At 35.1% G+C, this 14396-nt stretch overlaps 1 pseudogene; it reads right to left on the minus strand.

The window, feature by feature from the left end:
• Window positions 1-512: 512 nt before the first annotated feature.
• Window positions 513-14110, minus strand: LOC100919554 (annotated as a pseudogene).
• Window positions 14111-14396: the final 286 nt, after the last annotated feature.

The following is a 14396-nucleotide window of genomic DNA, read 5'->3' on the forward strand; positions in this document are numbered from 1 at the left end:
AACTTAAGAGGAGGAATAATTCATCATTTTCATATTGCCTTAAGGTTTATAAAGTGTTTGTCTTCAATAATCTATTGACAACTATTACAAATACATTTGTATCCTATAGAATATACTTGAATACAGGGATTTATTGCTTTTTATCCCCAGGGCCTAGCATATGGTATATACACTTAAATTCTTGTCGATTGTTTATTTATCTCCATTTCACAGATGAGGAAGCTAAACTTCAGAGATTACATGACTTTATAAGTCAGTGTGATGGGAGAGAAGATACTTGGTAAACTGTGCATTACTATATAAATATTAATCATTATGATTATAATCAATGTCATTTTCATCCTGCTGTAAATATTTCAAGGATTTATAATTTGGTTTGAGTCCTACATTCACTAAAGTAGATATCTATTCTTTCATGTCCTGATAAATTTTTTTTCCTTTTCTTCTTCTTCTCTTTTTTAAAAATTGTCAAATCTTTATTGGATAAGTGGGAAAAGTATACAGGGTCCAGTTTAGTCCTTCTTGGCAGCTGTCTTCCTCATGGCATCTAGGATGTTGCTGAACTCCTCTTTCTTCCTCTTGGTCCAGATATGAGCTTCCACCCTTTATTTTGATGATAAGAGCTCACTTATCACTGAAAATCTTTAACAATTCCATAACTCGCCTGTCACAGGGGCCAAACCCACACACTTCTTGTATCATCTTTCTCAAAAACTTGGTGTTTTGGTTAAGCACCCATTGTGGTGACAGTGTTATGGTTTTGAAATGTTTTTGGTAACTTTGTGACCCTTGTTGAGTCCCATGGCCATGAGACACCATTGTAGCCCCAAGAGCAGCCACAGTAGAAGGGATAAAAAATGTTCTGTTTCTTTTTTCTTACAAAGTTTGCTTTAGATAAAGCACCAGCCTTGAAGTCAGAAGGACCTGAGTGCAGATCTGACCTCAGACACTTAACACTTCCTAACTGTGAAATGCTAGACAAGTCACAACCCCAATTGCCTCAGCAAAAAAAATCAAAATAAAGCAAACAACCCCCCCCAATTTGCTTTATCAAAACAAACAGCAACAAATGGAGCTATAGCTAGGATGGAGAAACTACAATTCTATCCCAGGGAAATATAATTAAAGGGTACTGTGTTTAGAAAATGCTGACAATACTTTCAATCAAATGACATAGTATTATTGGTAAAGTGCTTTATAAACTTTAAAGTATTATATTGTTATTATTATTTGTCCTTCAGCAAAGGAAAACAAGAATTTAGCATCTGGTTAACAATAACAGTTAGTTAAAATAAAAAATTTCACTATAGCTTGAGTGAATTCTATCTTTGGAGGCCAGTCTTTTTTCTATCTTTGGTTAGTCAAACTGGGTTGTAATATAGGGGTAGACGTATGCTGGATGAGATACTGCTTCTCTCTCCCTTAGGACCTCTTTATCAAAATGATTATAATAACACCTTTTATGGTTGTAAAACTCTGGAAAGTACCAAGTGTTAGGAACTATTAATTTGCATGTTGCAGATGAATGGCCAATATGTAAAGATTAAAAAATTATATTAAAGAGAGCATGGCATTATAGATAGAATACTGGACTTGAAATTCTGTCATCGGGGACAGCTAGGTGGTGCAGTGAATAGAACACTGTCCATGGGGTCAGATGGACTGGAGTTCATCATATATGATCTCAGACATTAATTTTGTGCCCCTGGGTAAATGGGGTAAACCCTATTTGCCTCAATTATTCATCTTTAAAATGAACTAGAGAAGAAAATGGGAAACAGCTCCAGTGTCTTTGCCAAGAAAACCCTAAATGTAGTCATTAACAATTGGACATGACTGAAATTACAATAACAACAACCTCAGAGAAATCTCGAGGGAATATCTATTAAGTCATAGATGAGTTTTGATCTGAATTGGTGGAGGGAGTTTTCAGGAATTTGCCAGACTGTCAAAATCACAGATCCTTCATAATTTTATATAGTCACATATTATTTTATTGTTCAGGGAAGAACTAGGTATGGCATATTTTCATCTTTTCTCTCTTGATTTTGCTCTTATCTTGTGCTTAATCAAAATCATGATTAAAAATCTTGATTTTTTTTGTTTAGTTAAAGCAGAAAATGCTTTATTCTTACTTTCCACTTTAAATTGGTATGTGTCTGTGTTTCTTGTGTGGAATATATTATTGAATTCTGTGTTTTAAACAATTTCACTACCCTTCTTTTTTATAAGTTCATTCCATTTACTGTTAAAGTTAAAATTTAAAAATCTGTTAGCTTTATCATACGTTGTTATATTATTTGATTTTTACCAGCACAAGGTATAATTCAGCTTATTTTTACTACTATCTGTTCAGTACTAGATTCTGAATACATATATACACACATAAACACATAATCACCAAAATGCAGGTTTTAGAAATCTACTTTTGTTGACAGAAGCAATTCTTAAGTTCCTCATCTTTCGGTTCCCTAAAGAAGCATTATTTAGGAATTATTCCCTTTACTCCATTCTCTCACCTTAAATTGTTCTCTACACCTGTCTAACTGAAATTCAAAATATAAGTTTCTTCTCTTTTCCTTTAATCTAACAATGCCATCAACTTCTTTCTGTTTTTCCAAATAGTAGTTTTCCCTTCAGTACCAAACCACTGATTCTTTATTATTTCTGTTACAAGGTGGGTATTTAAAAATTCTATAGCTTAAACATTTTGAGTTAGTACCTCATGAATTTTATTGTTCAATCCTTTCATGCCCAGCTCTTTGTGATCCCATTTGAGGTTTTCTTGGCAAATATGTTTAAGTGGTTTGCCATTTTATTTTATCCAGCACGTTTTCTAAATAAGGAACTGAGGCAAACAGGGTTAAGTGACTTTCTTAGTAAATATCTGAGGCCAGATTTGAAGGCTTCCTAACTCTAGACTAGATCTCTATTCACAGCACCATCTAGCTTCTATATTAATTTTCTCAGTAAAGTAGACTGACTGAGCCAAAGTATGTGTGTGTATGTATGTGTACATATATATATATGTACACACACATTCAAAAATATATATACATTATATGTATATATGTTTCTCTAGAAATTCATTCAGTTTTGAATTTTTACTTTTAGTTATCTTTCTGTTAAACTTAACCAAAATTGAGAGAGGGATATGGAAGTCTTCTGTCACCATTGTGTTACTGGCTGTTATCTTGAGGTTCAGATGTTTCCTTTGTGAATTTGGATGCTAAGGCATTTGGAGGATATAGATTTATTACAATATTATTTTGTTACCCATAGTTCACAATGTAATTTAGCACAATGTAATTTTCTTGTTTATCCCTATTTATTTTTTGAATACTTGATTTTCTTTGTTAAGAATGTATAGTCACAGATTCTGCTTTTTAAAATTCATTTACTTCATATTAAAATCCCCCCCTTCCATTCTATCAATTTTATTTGTGTGTGTGTGTGTGTGTGTGTGTGTATGTGTGTGTGTGTGTGTGTGGTTTTTTCCCTTGCTGAAGCAATTGGAATTAAGTAACTTGCCCAGGGTCACACAGCTAGGAAGTGTTAAGTATCTGAGGCCACATTTGAACTCGGTCCTTCTGACTTGAGGGCTGGTGCTGTGAATTTACATTTTTATGCCTGATTTCACCAAGCCTGAGAAATCCTTATAACAATCCCATATTCCTGTTTTGAATCCAGATTATCTGATGGCTTCTTAAAATTCCCCTTTTAGAGTACAATTTGAGCCAACTTCTGCTAAAAAGAGGAAGAAAACCTTGGAAATATTCTATTCTATTGTTGCAAAGGTGATATGATATAAGGAAGTGAACTGGTTAGTAGAGTATATCATAATAGTGTTTAATAATAATATGAATAATTACATCAATTAATAATTATGTACAATTTGTCATTATAATAGCATGTGTTTGTATAATCCTTTGCAGATGACACAACACATTCCCATTCATCATTACTTTTAATCCCTGCAATAGCTTTATAAGGGAGGAAGGGCAGAGATTTATAGAGGCTTAGGATTTAGAACTCAAAGATCATCTAGGTAAGCCTCTCATTTAATAGGTAAAGAAAGTGGTAATGTAACTTCCCCAAGATCATGCAGATGCTAAGTATTCCAGCAAAGTTTTTGTCCAAATCTGATGCTTTTTTCCTACTACTACTCTAAATTATTATCCCCACATAATGGTGAGAAAAAAAACAGAATTTCATATTTCTAAACATAGGATCATAGACACAAAGTTGGAAGGGAATTTTGGGGTCACCTAGAATAACCTTTTTATTTCACAGGTGAAGAAACTGAACCCAGGGATGAAAAGTGGATTGCCCAAGGCCTAATACCATTATCCTTCCTTTTATACCTCCATTTCTTCCTCTACCATATTCCTATTCCCGAAGCATTTTTATTCTAACTCTCCTTTGGTCAAATGGCTCCATCGACCACAATTTTACTGGGGAGCTAGGCAGTCTAAACTGCCAATTACTGCCTAAATCATAGAACTTATTGAACATATCTGAACAATTTGCTCTCCCTTGGTTGATATAGACAAAACTTCCCTAGCAACTGATTCCCTAGCAGGTTCATACTACTTTTCCTATCTTCACGTGGGAATAACTTCATTTTCAAAGTTCATCATGGCAAATAGTCAACACTAGCAAAACAGGGGAAGTGAAAATTGCCTAGAGTTTGTTCTTATCACAGAATGAATTTCTTACAACTTTGTGATCAAATTAAGGAATATCCAGATTCTAAAATGATTGTTGGGTTTAAACAGTATAGTACCAATCTCCTTTTCCCCTAGCAGTTTTAACTGAGCTTCAAGCTCCCAAATATTTCATCTCTCTGAAACAAAGAATTCTCTTTTCACCAATACTTTAGCATTTTTGGTAATTAATAGTTTATAGAAATTAATGGCTTAAGAAAGAAAACAAATATTTAGAACAAAGGCAAACGTCTCTCAAGCCCAGAGGGTTGCAGCTAGCTGAAAGGGAGTAACTGATCCACCATACAGTTGATAGAAAGCAAGAAAGAAAGAAAGAAAGAAAAGTTGTAATAAGCTTATATTTTTGAGAAACAGAAAGAATATATAAGAAGACTAAAAGGGTAGAAAAGGGCTAGGTTGTGAAAAACCCTAAATTTCAACAGAAGTGTATGTTTTATTTTGGAAGTTATTTGGAGTCATAAGAGTTTATTGAGTAGGGATAGAGGATGAGGAGAAGAAAGGGAGGATTGAAGAGAAAGAAGAAGGTCTTGTTTGGTATTGAGAGGGGTTTTCCACTGATGAATATTCTTCTGGATGAAGAGAGATGATCTGTGAAGGAAAAGAGGAACCTAGTGCTAGGTTTTATAGAGGGTATTTCATTGTTGGAAAAGTACATTTTTTTGGATGCCTGCTCATTTTCCTAACCTATTGCTCATTTTTAAACTCTATTTTAAAGTAGGGCTCTATTTCCAGTGTGGAGGGTGCACTGTCCCAAACTTCAGGAATTGTGGAGCTGTTTTAAGGCCTTTTAGGAAATTGGCCACAAAAGAAACTTCTTTTCTATTCTGGAATTGTTAGGAATGTCCCCACCCCATTGTAACTGTAAGATCTGGTGTGATGGAGAGGGAGGGGTAGGAGTGGGGGGGAGGCTGATGATTGAAAGTACACTGAAGCAGCCTGCACTGGGATGCATTAGGGGCTCCCACTCTGTTGCAGAGACCTTTTCCACTGACCTGAATTCTTCCTGGTGTTCCTGGGCCAAGAGGCCCAGAAGTCTCTAGCACTGCTGCTGATTCAGAGGTCTTGCCTTATTGATGCTGGGGACCCGGTGGGGAAGGCTGGGAGGAGGCTATGCTGGCACAGCCTGTGTGGGGAATCTGTGCTAGCTCCCATCCTGATTCCCACAGACCTTTTCTGCTGACCTTCCCAGTTGGCTTTGGTATGTCTGAGCTGGGAGATCTGGAAGCTACCAGAATTGATGCAGATTTCTGGCTGGGACTGGATCCAGAGCTGGGGCTGGGCTGGGGCTGCACTGGCGCAGCCTACACCAGAAATCTGGACTCCCACACTGATGTCATAGACCTCTGCTGAGTTTCTAAGTTTCTAAGTTGTCTTCTGCTGGAAAATGTTCTACTCCATATTTTTGGGTGTTATGATGCTCTAAAATTTGTTTAGAGTCATTATTCATAGGAATTTGGAGTGGGTGGGAGAGGTTGGGCAAGTTCCTGCCTTTCCTCTACTATCTTGGCTCTGTTCCCTCTCATATTTGTATTTTTTGTAATTTTAGTCCATCTGATGGAAGTGAGGTGGTACTTCAGAATGGTTTTAATTTGGATTTCAGTAATTTTTAGTGAATGCATTTTTGAAATGTGGTTATTGATGACTTTGATTTCTTACTTTGAATGCTGCCTATTCGAATCCTTTGACTATCAATTGGGGAATAGCTCTTATTCTTATAGATTTAACTGAGTTCCGTATATATTTTAAAAATAAGAGAAAGATTCTTTCCTCTAGTTTCCTGCTCTTATTCTATTTTTTGATGCATTGATTTTATTTGTGAAATTTATGTAACCAAAATTTTCAATTTCACCTCTTTACCTCTTGTTTGTCATGAACTCTTCCTGTCCATAAATCTGACAGGCAATTTCTTCCTTATTCTGTCAATTTGCTTATGATATCACTCTTTATATTTACACCCTGTACTCATTTTGAGCTAATTTTGATATATACCAGATGTTGGCTTATACCTAATTTCTGTCAGATTGCTTTCTAACTTTCCTTGTTTTTGTTAAATAGTAGGCTCTTGCTCCAATGAGCAAAATCTTTGATTTTATAAAACAGTAGACTACTGTGCTCATTTGTTTCTGTATATTGTAAGTCTAATCTGTTCTCATTTCTTACCTTGTACCTAATTGTTTGAGATCTGTTGATGCTAGGTCTTCTTCCTTCCCATTTAAAAATGAATTCTCTTGATAGCTTTCATTTTTTATTTCTCCAGATGAATTTTTGTTATTAAAAAAAAACTCTATAAAGTAATTCTTTGGCTGTTTGATTGATCTGACACTGAATAAATACATGAACATAGCTAGTATTTTAATTTAGGTCAGCATACCCATGAGCAATTAATGTTTCTACAATTATTTAGATTTGTGTTTATTTGTATGAAATGTTTTGTAATTGTTTTCATACCATTCCTGTGTGTATTTTAGCAGGTAGAGTTTCAAGCATTTTAAATGATCTGTAGTTATTTTAAATGAATTTTCTCTTTCTTTCTTCCTGCTGGGTTTTATTGGGAATTTGTAGAAATGTTGATGATTTGTGTAGGTTTAATTTACATTCTGAAACTTTGTGGAAGTTATTGTTTCAATTAGTTTTTTAGTTCTCTCTCAAGATCTTTAAGTAAACCAATTTATTTGGAAAAAGTGATTGTTTACTTTCCTCATTGCCAATCTTATTTTTTCAATTACTTTTTCTTCTCTTATTGGTATAGATAACATTTGTAGTACAGTATTGAATAGTAATTGGGATAATGGATATCTTTGCTCTACTCCTGATCTTATTGGAAAGACTTCTAGCTTATCTTCATTCCAGATAATACTTTCTCTTGGTTAGATATTGCTCTTAGATAGAAACCAATACTTTTAAGGAAAGCTTCATTTATTTCAGTGTTCCCTGATTTAAAAAAAAAATTTTTTTAAATCCTGTTTTAAAAAAAACAGGAATGTGTTGTATTTTGTCAGAGCTGTTGCTACACCTATAAAATAGATATACAATAGAAATAAACATACGATTTTTGTTTTTGTTATTCCTATTGATCAATTATATTTATGCTTTTCCTATTATTGAAGCATCCTTGCATTCCTGTTACAAATCCAATCTGTTCATTGTATAATCTTTATTATATATTGAATATGCTTATTTTATTCATTAAGGACATTGATCTATAGATTTCTTTGTCTGTTTTACTCCATATGATTTAGGGACAGTAAAGAATATATTTGTGTCATAGAAATTATGTAGTAGAATTCTTTCTTTGCCTGTTTTTTTTCTCCCAAAACAACTTATGTAATATTAGAATTAATTGTGCTGTGACAGAATTCATTTGTAACTCCATCTGGTCCTTGACTTTTTTCTCCCTTAGGAATCACATTTATGGTTTATTCAGTTTCTTTCTCTAAGATAAGGTTAATTAGACATTTTATTTATTATTCTGTTAATCTGGGCAATTTATATTTTTGTAAATATTCATTCATTTCTTTTAGATCTTTACTTTTATTGACATATAAGTTGGATATAATAGCTTCTAATAATGATTTTTATTTCCTTTTAATTGGCTGTGAATTTACTTTTTCATACTAGTAATTTGGTTTTCTTTTTTCTTTATTAAAATCAAATTTTCCAATGGTCTATGTTTTTTGCTTTTTTTCTAGTTTTTCCCTCAAATTCTAACTTTATTTTTTAATTCAACTTTTTTTCTCTTCAGTTTTCTTTAAAAAAAAAAAAACAAACAAACCTATTTACTCATTTTTTTTGCTGAGGCAATTGGGGTTAAGTGACTTGCCCAGAGTTACACAGCCAGGAAGTGTTAAGTGTCTGAGAGCAGATTTGAACTCAGATCCTCCTAACTTCAGGGATGGTGCTCTATCCACTGCACTACATAGCTGCCCTCTTTCACTTTTCTTAATTAATTTCTGCTCTGTTAGGATTTGTATTTTGGTATTAATTAGGAGTTTTAAATTTGTTGATTTTCTAGGTTTTCTTTTTTAGTTGCATGCCTAATTTTTGATTGGCTCATTTTCTCCTTTATCAAAAATGTCAGCATTTAAAGATATGTATTTCCCCCTAAATACTGCCTTAAAAGTCTCAACCTATGATGAACACTTGATGAGAGTTTTATTAGTGTTTTCCAGAGGCACCATGTTCAGATTAAGTGTTGGCCTTCCACAGATGTAAAAGCTAGGCAATAACATAGAATCATAGAACTATAAACAGAATAAAAAAAACTCAGAACATCAGAGCTGAGAGATCTTGAAATATAGATTATATTTGGAATGGACCTTGGGGATCATTTACTGTAATTCTTTCATTTTAGAAACAAGAGGAACTGAGGTACAGCAAGGGGAAGATGCATAATAGTTTTCAAATCCCAAAGCATTTATTAAGAACATTGAAAACAATATTAATGTAATTCCAGGTTTCACTGAAAAGTCATAGATTTCTCACAAGGTATTGAAAAACTATAGAAATGCCACAAGACACAATAAGGTTACAGGATTATAAGCTCATATATGTAGATCTGGAAGGGGTGGCTATGGGCTGAGGAGCCAATGTTTCTCAGAGAATGCTCAGATAGAATTCCTTTGTGGGCTTGCCAGACTTCGGACTACCTGATTATGGAGGTACCCACTTCGGATTGATTGTATCTGAAGACCAGGCATTGCACCAGCTGGTTAGGCTGGTTAGTGGCCCAACCAATTAGCTTCTGTGGATTGTTGAGAAACTGAGTTCTTCTCATTTTCCTCTTTCATACTACTTTCCATGTCCTCCCTATATCTTGTATGTACCTAGTTATTTTTATATTTGTTTCTCTCATTAGAATGTGATCTTGAGGACAGTGACTGTGTTTTTTGGTCTTTCTAGTAAGCTTTTAATAAATGCTTGTTAAGATTAAATGATTGGGGGGGAGGGAGGAGAGCCAAGATGGTGGAGAGGACATATGTGTCTTTCTGAGCTTTTTTTGCCCTCAAACTATCTTTATGAAACTCAGCCTCGGAATTAGGGCTTGGTTGTCAAACCCCATGAATACTGGGCATACAACACATTACCAACAGAAGATAATCTCGAAATTCACCAGAAAAGGTCTGTTTTTGCTCACATGCAGGAATGAAACGGGGCTAGGTCAGGCACAGACTCAGGCAGATAGGCAGTGAGAGCACGGAAAACAGCTCACACTGAGCAGACTGGAGGGGGGTGGAGGGTGGTCTCTATCAGCGGAAAATCTGCGAGGAGAGCTCTACCACAGTGTCGGCTACTCTGCTCTGGCAGCAAGCCAGTAGATCAGGAGAGAAGCTATAAACACAGGGGTAAAGACTATAATCCCACTGCTGCTTCACTGCCACTTTCTGTTGTTTGTAGAAGCAGCCTGGAAATACCCCATTACCCCATAAGCAAATAGCAGCGTTTTTTGTTTGTTTGTTTGTTTGTTTTTTGTTTTTTTTTCTGTTAAAATGAGTAAAAAGGCAAAGAGGACTCTAACTATAGACAGCTTCTATACTGAAAGAGAGCAGATTTCAACCCCTGAGGAGACTAAAAATAGTAAATAATCTCATCCTAAAGAATGAATAGGTGAAACAGCAAATCATAGACACAATTAATAATTTTACTCAAGAGAATGACAACAATGATACAACATACCAAAATGTGTGGGATGCAGCCAAAGCAGTAATAAAGGGAAATTTTATATCTTTAAAGGCCTACTTGCATAAAATAGAGAAAGAGTAAATCAATGAATTAGGCTTGCAACTGAAAAAGCTAGAGAAAGAGAAAACTAAAACCCCCCAATCAAAGACTAAACTTGAAATTCTAAAAATAAAAGGAGAGATTAATAAAATTGAAAGTAAAAAAGATGAAATGACTGTATTCTGTGAAGCTCTGGCAATATTCAACAGGTCATTTCAAATGTACTTTGCCTATTTTCTGAGCCAGTTCATATCAAGCCTGTGGGAAATACTGACCTCTCAGCTGAGGGAACTCTCAGTTCTAAGCTCTAGATAATCAAGAGAGAAAATTCTTAAGAGGGATTCCTCACTGGTCAAATATTTAAATGTTACACATACAATAACAGTAGAATGTGTGTGTTAAGTTCTTGTATGTCCTTTGTATTTGAAAAGGACCAATGACATCACAAGTCTGACTATGACTGATCAGTCCAATAAAATCCCAGAAGGCTCTACCACAGGTTATATGCAAATAGTATGTTAGAACATTTGGGATAGAGATATCTGTAGAGATGTCTCATGTTTCTTTTGTGCTGCTGCAATTCTGCTTTGCTCATTGAGAAAAGTTTTTATTTTGTTATTATGTTAATAATCAATTATTGATTAGGATGCAGTCTTTTTCTTTATTCATTTAGGGCACATCCCCTGTAGAAGGTTAATTAAGTCAGCCTCAGAAGGCCATGGCTAATTGATGAGACTATCTCTAATTATCAAGGAATATGTTCCTCAATCTTGGACTAGACCCTGATTAACCAGGACAGAGGAAAGTATAAACAGAATATAGTCTGAGAGAATTCTTTCTCTTAGGAGAACAGGTCCTTGAAATTCCCCATTAAACTTTAGAGATACCCAGCTCATAAAGGTGAATACCACCTTCAGAATGGTCTGGGTGGAGGTGGATTCACTTGTTCAGATTGCTGGAGGAGGCTGAGTCTCATGATCAAACCAAATTCTCAGCAGGAGAAGCTAAAGACTCTTAACCCTCTTCCTCACTAAATATCCAACCATCAGGGGTTGATTTTTACCTGTCAGGGGCATCCCCTTTTCCAAAAGTATATTAAAGCTTTTAAGTCTCTCTGTGGTTTCATCTTTGGTTACTAAGAGAAATCACTGACCATTAATTTATTGATTATTAGCTAGACTAACCAATAAATTGTTAAATACCTAGAAATTCTCTCTGGGGTTTTTCATTTGTCACATTACAGAGCCCAGCACCTTCTTTGATGAAAACATGCCATGCTGTGTGGTCCCATACCATAGTTTTTCAGAGACACCTTGAGAATATCCTTGTATTATTTCTTCTGACCCCCATGTAAGTACTCAATTTGTGTGAGTTCTTCATAATTTTTGAAGAAACCCTCAGAGACAGACTTCATTCATTCAACTTCATCTTTGACATCTTGATAGCCACAAAGTCTTACGCAGAGACAGTCTGCTGTAGTGGAGCAGCACACATGTGAGTTTGGCCAAGTGAGCCTTCCATGACCAATCTTACCATCCTGAGCTTTCTCCCCATCTCTTTGAGAGCCCTTTCCCCTCATCTCTATGAGATTCCCTTCCATCCCCTGCTCCTTTAGGAGTGCTTTCTCTCTCTGCTTTCTAACTTACTCTTAAGCAAAGCTTTTCTCCCAAATCCTGCCCTCAGTGGAAGGTTCACCCCAGGCTCTTTGTTCCTTGGAATCTGCATTTTAAACATTGCCAAAACCTCTCTGAGAAAAGGATAGACTCTGGGCTGCTTCATAAACCAGTGTGTGTGTGTGTGTGTGTGTGTGTGTAGATGAATTGTGGGATAGTATTTAGTGCCCCCTAAATCACATAGAAAAGCTAAAAAAAAGAGCCCAATAAAATGAAATAAGAAACATTTCATGGTTGTTAAATGATTCACTTAGAGATTTAGCCTAGAGAAGAAAGACTCAGAGAGAATAAGACTGCTTGTTCCAACCAATTTTTCCAGGCTAATTACACATTACTCCCCCTTAGTACTCTACAGTCCAGCCAAATTGATCTTGCTGGTTTTCACATTCCTTACACAGGCTGTCTGTCTTCCATGTCTAGAATCTCTCCTATTTTTCCATGTCCTATAAAAGTTTTTTTTCCCCCTAATTCCTCAATTGTTAGTGTTGCTTTCAAAATTATTGTGCATTTGTCTTTCATATTATGTACTTATCTTAGCACATATTGCCCTTCTTCCCCCACACCTACCCCCTGCAATTCCTCACCTGGAAGTCAGGGATTGTTTTATTTTTTACTTCATATTTGCAGCACCCAGCACAGTGCTTGACACATAGTAGGTGTTTAATAAATACTTGTTTGATATAGTGCCTAGCTTCTTAAACCATGTATAAGTTCTTATAATTGGATATGGGGATTGTGGAATTAGGATTTATTATCAATAAATGTTTGATTTGTGTGTTTATTTTATATACCTATATATCTGGGGTCATGTAAAAATTTTATTGGGGTTTGTGTCTTCTCCATTTCATTGGAGGAGGATAGTCACACTGGCCAGCAGGACACCAGAAGTGCTGGATACAGGTCTCACAACAAAGGAAATTCAACCAACAAAGAGAAATAGTTTTCTTTTCCATGTCTCAACTTTCTCTATCATGCCTTTGATATATCTCAGGTTGGTGTAAGAATGGGATTTTTGGGGGGATTTTTGTGGGAGCTGCAGGTGAAACTTGAAGGCCAACAGACGATACAGAAAAAGTTTGGAAACTTAGAATTGCATAAAATATGTGTATAGTATTATATAATATCAATCCAAATTTTACATAAGGTATTATAAACACCCCATGAAAGAAAAAGAAAAAAAAATCAGACTTCTCTGGTACTAAGGGAGGGCTAAAATATTTTATGTGGATTTTCTAATGGTCCCTACCTAATCCCTGTAATAAGATAATTATGTTTAAAAAAATCCAGTTTCTTTGATTTAGACAATGATGGTAGTACAAGTAATAATGGGGGGGGCAGTTTAGAGGATGTTTATAACAAGTTTTAAGACTGTCTAGGAAATGTTAATTTACCTGTTGGTATTATAACAAAATTTGACCTTTACTGGAATAGTCAAAGACACCTTTATGTCACAATAAGACATTAAAGAAATAATAATAATATCTGAGTTCATTAAAATATGAGAATATTTTTATATTATCTTCTTAATTGAGTTACCATTGTTATAGCCTGTAGAATTTTAAATATACAAGAATAGCAATTTAATGATTTGTCCTAGATAGATAGATTTGAACTTTAATAAAACTGGAGTCAGGAAGATGTGAGTTCAGATCCAACTTCAGATGTTTACTAATTATGTGACTCTGGAAAAGAAACTTCATTTCTGTCTCAGTTTCTTCAGCTATAAAATGGGGATAGTAATAACATCTATCTCCCAGGGCTGTTGTGAGGATCAACTGAGAGAATTGTAAAGAGTTTAACAAAACTTAAAACTCTACAGTATTTATATGCTATTATTATTATTACTATTATGAAATCTGAGAATGAAAAAATGATAATTATAATAATGAACCACCTAGTCTAACTGCTTCCTTTTACAGAGAAGGAAATGAATCACAGAAAAAGAAGGGACTCACCCAACATCGCACTGGTCAAGATGGTCATAGCTGCCATTCCAACCTAGGGCACTCTAAAATACTTTCACATTGGTGCTGCTAGGTACATAGTGCACTTACTGAAGTAAAGAGAACCTGGGTTCAATCCAGCCCTAAACTATGTCATCCTAGGCAAGTCAACCCCAATTACCTCCCATCCCTCATTCCCTTCAAAACTTTCCTCTCTTCTCCCTTTTGGACATTACCTTGATTAACACAGATTTCAATCCTTTCCACTTTAGCAGAGATTTTCCTGATTGAAAAATCAATTCTTTGGTGGTCAGTACTACAATGATAATGAGTTT

This window comes from Sarcophilus harrisii, chromosome 2, assembly GCF_902635505.1.
Source record: "Sarcophilus harrisii chromosome 2, mSarHar1.11, whole genome shotgun sequence".
Taxonomy (NCBI): domain Eukaryota; kingdom Metazoa; phylum Chordata; class Mammalia; order Dasyuromorphia; family Dasyuridae; genus Sarcophilus; species Sarcophilus harrisii.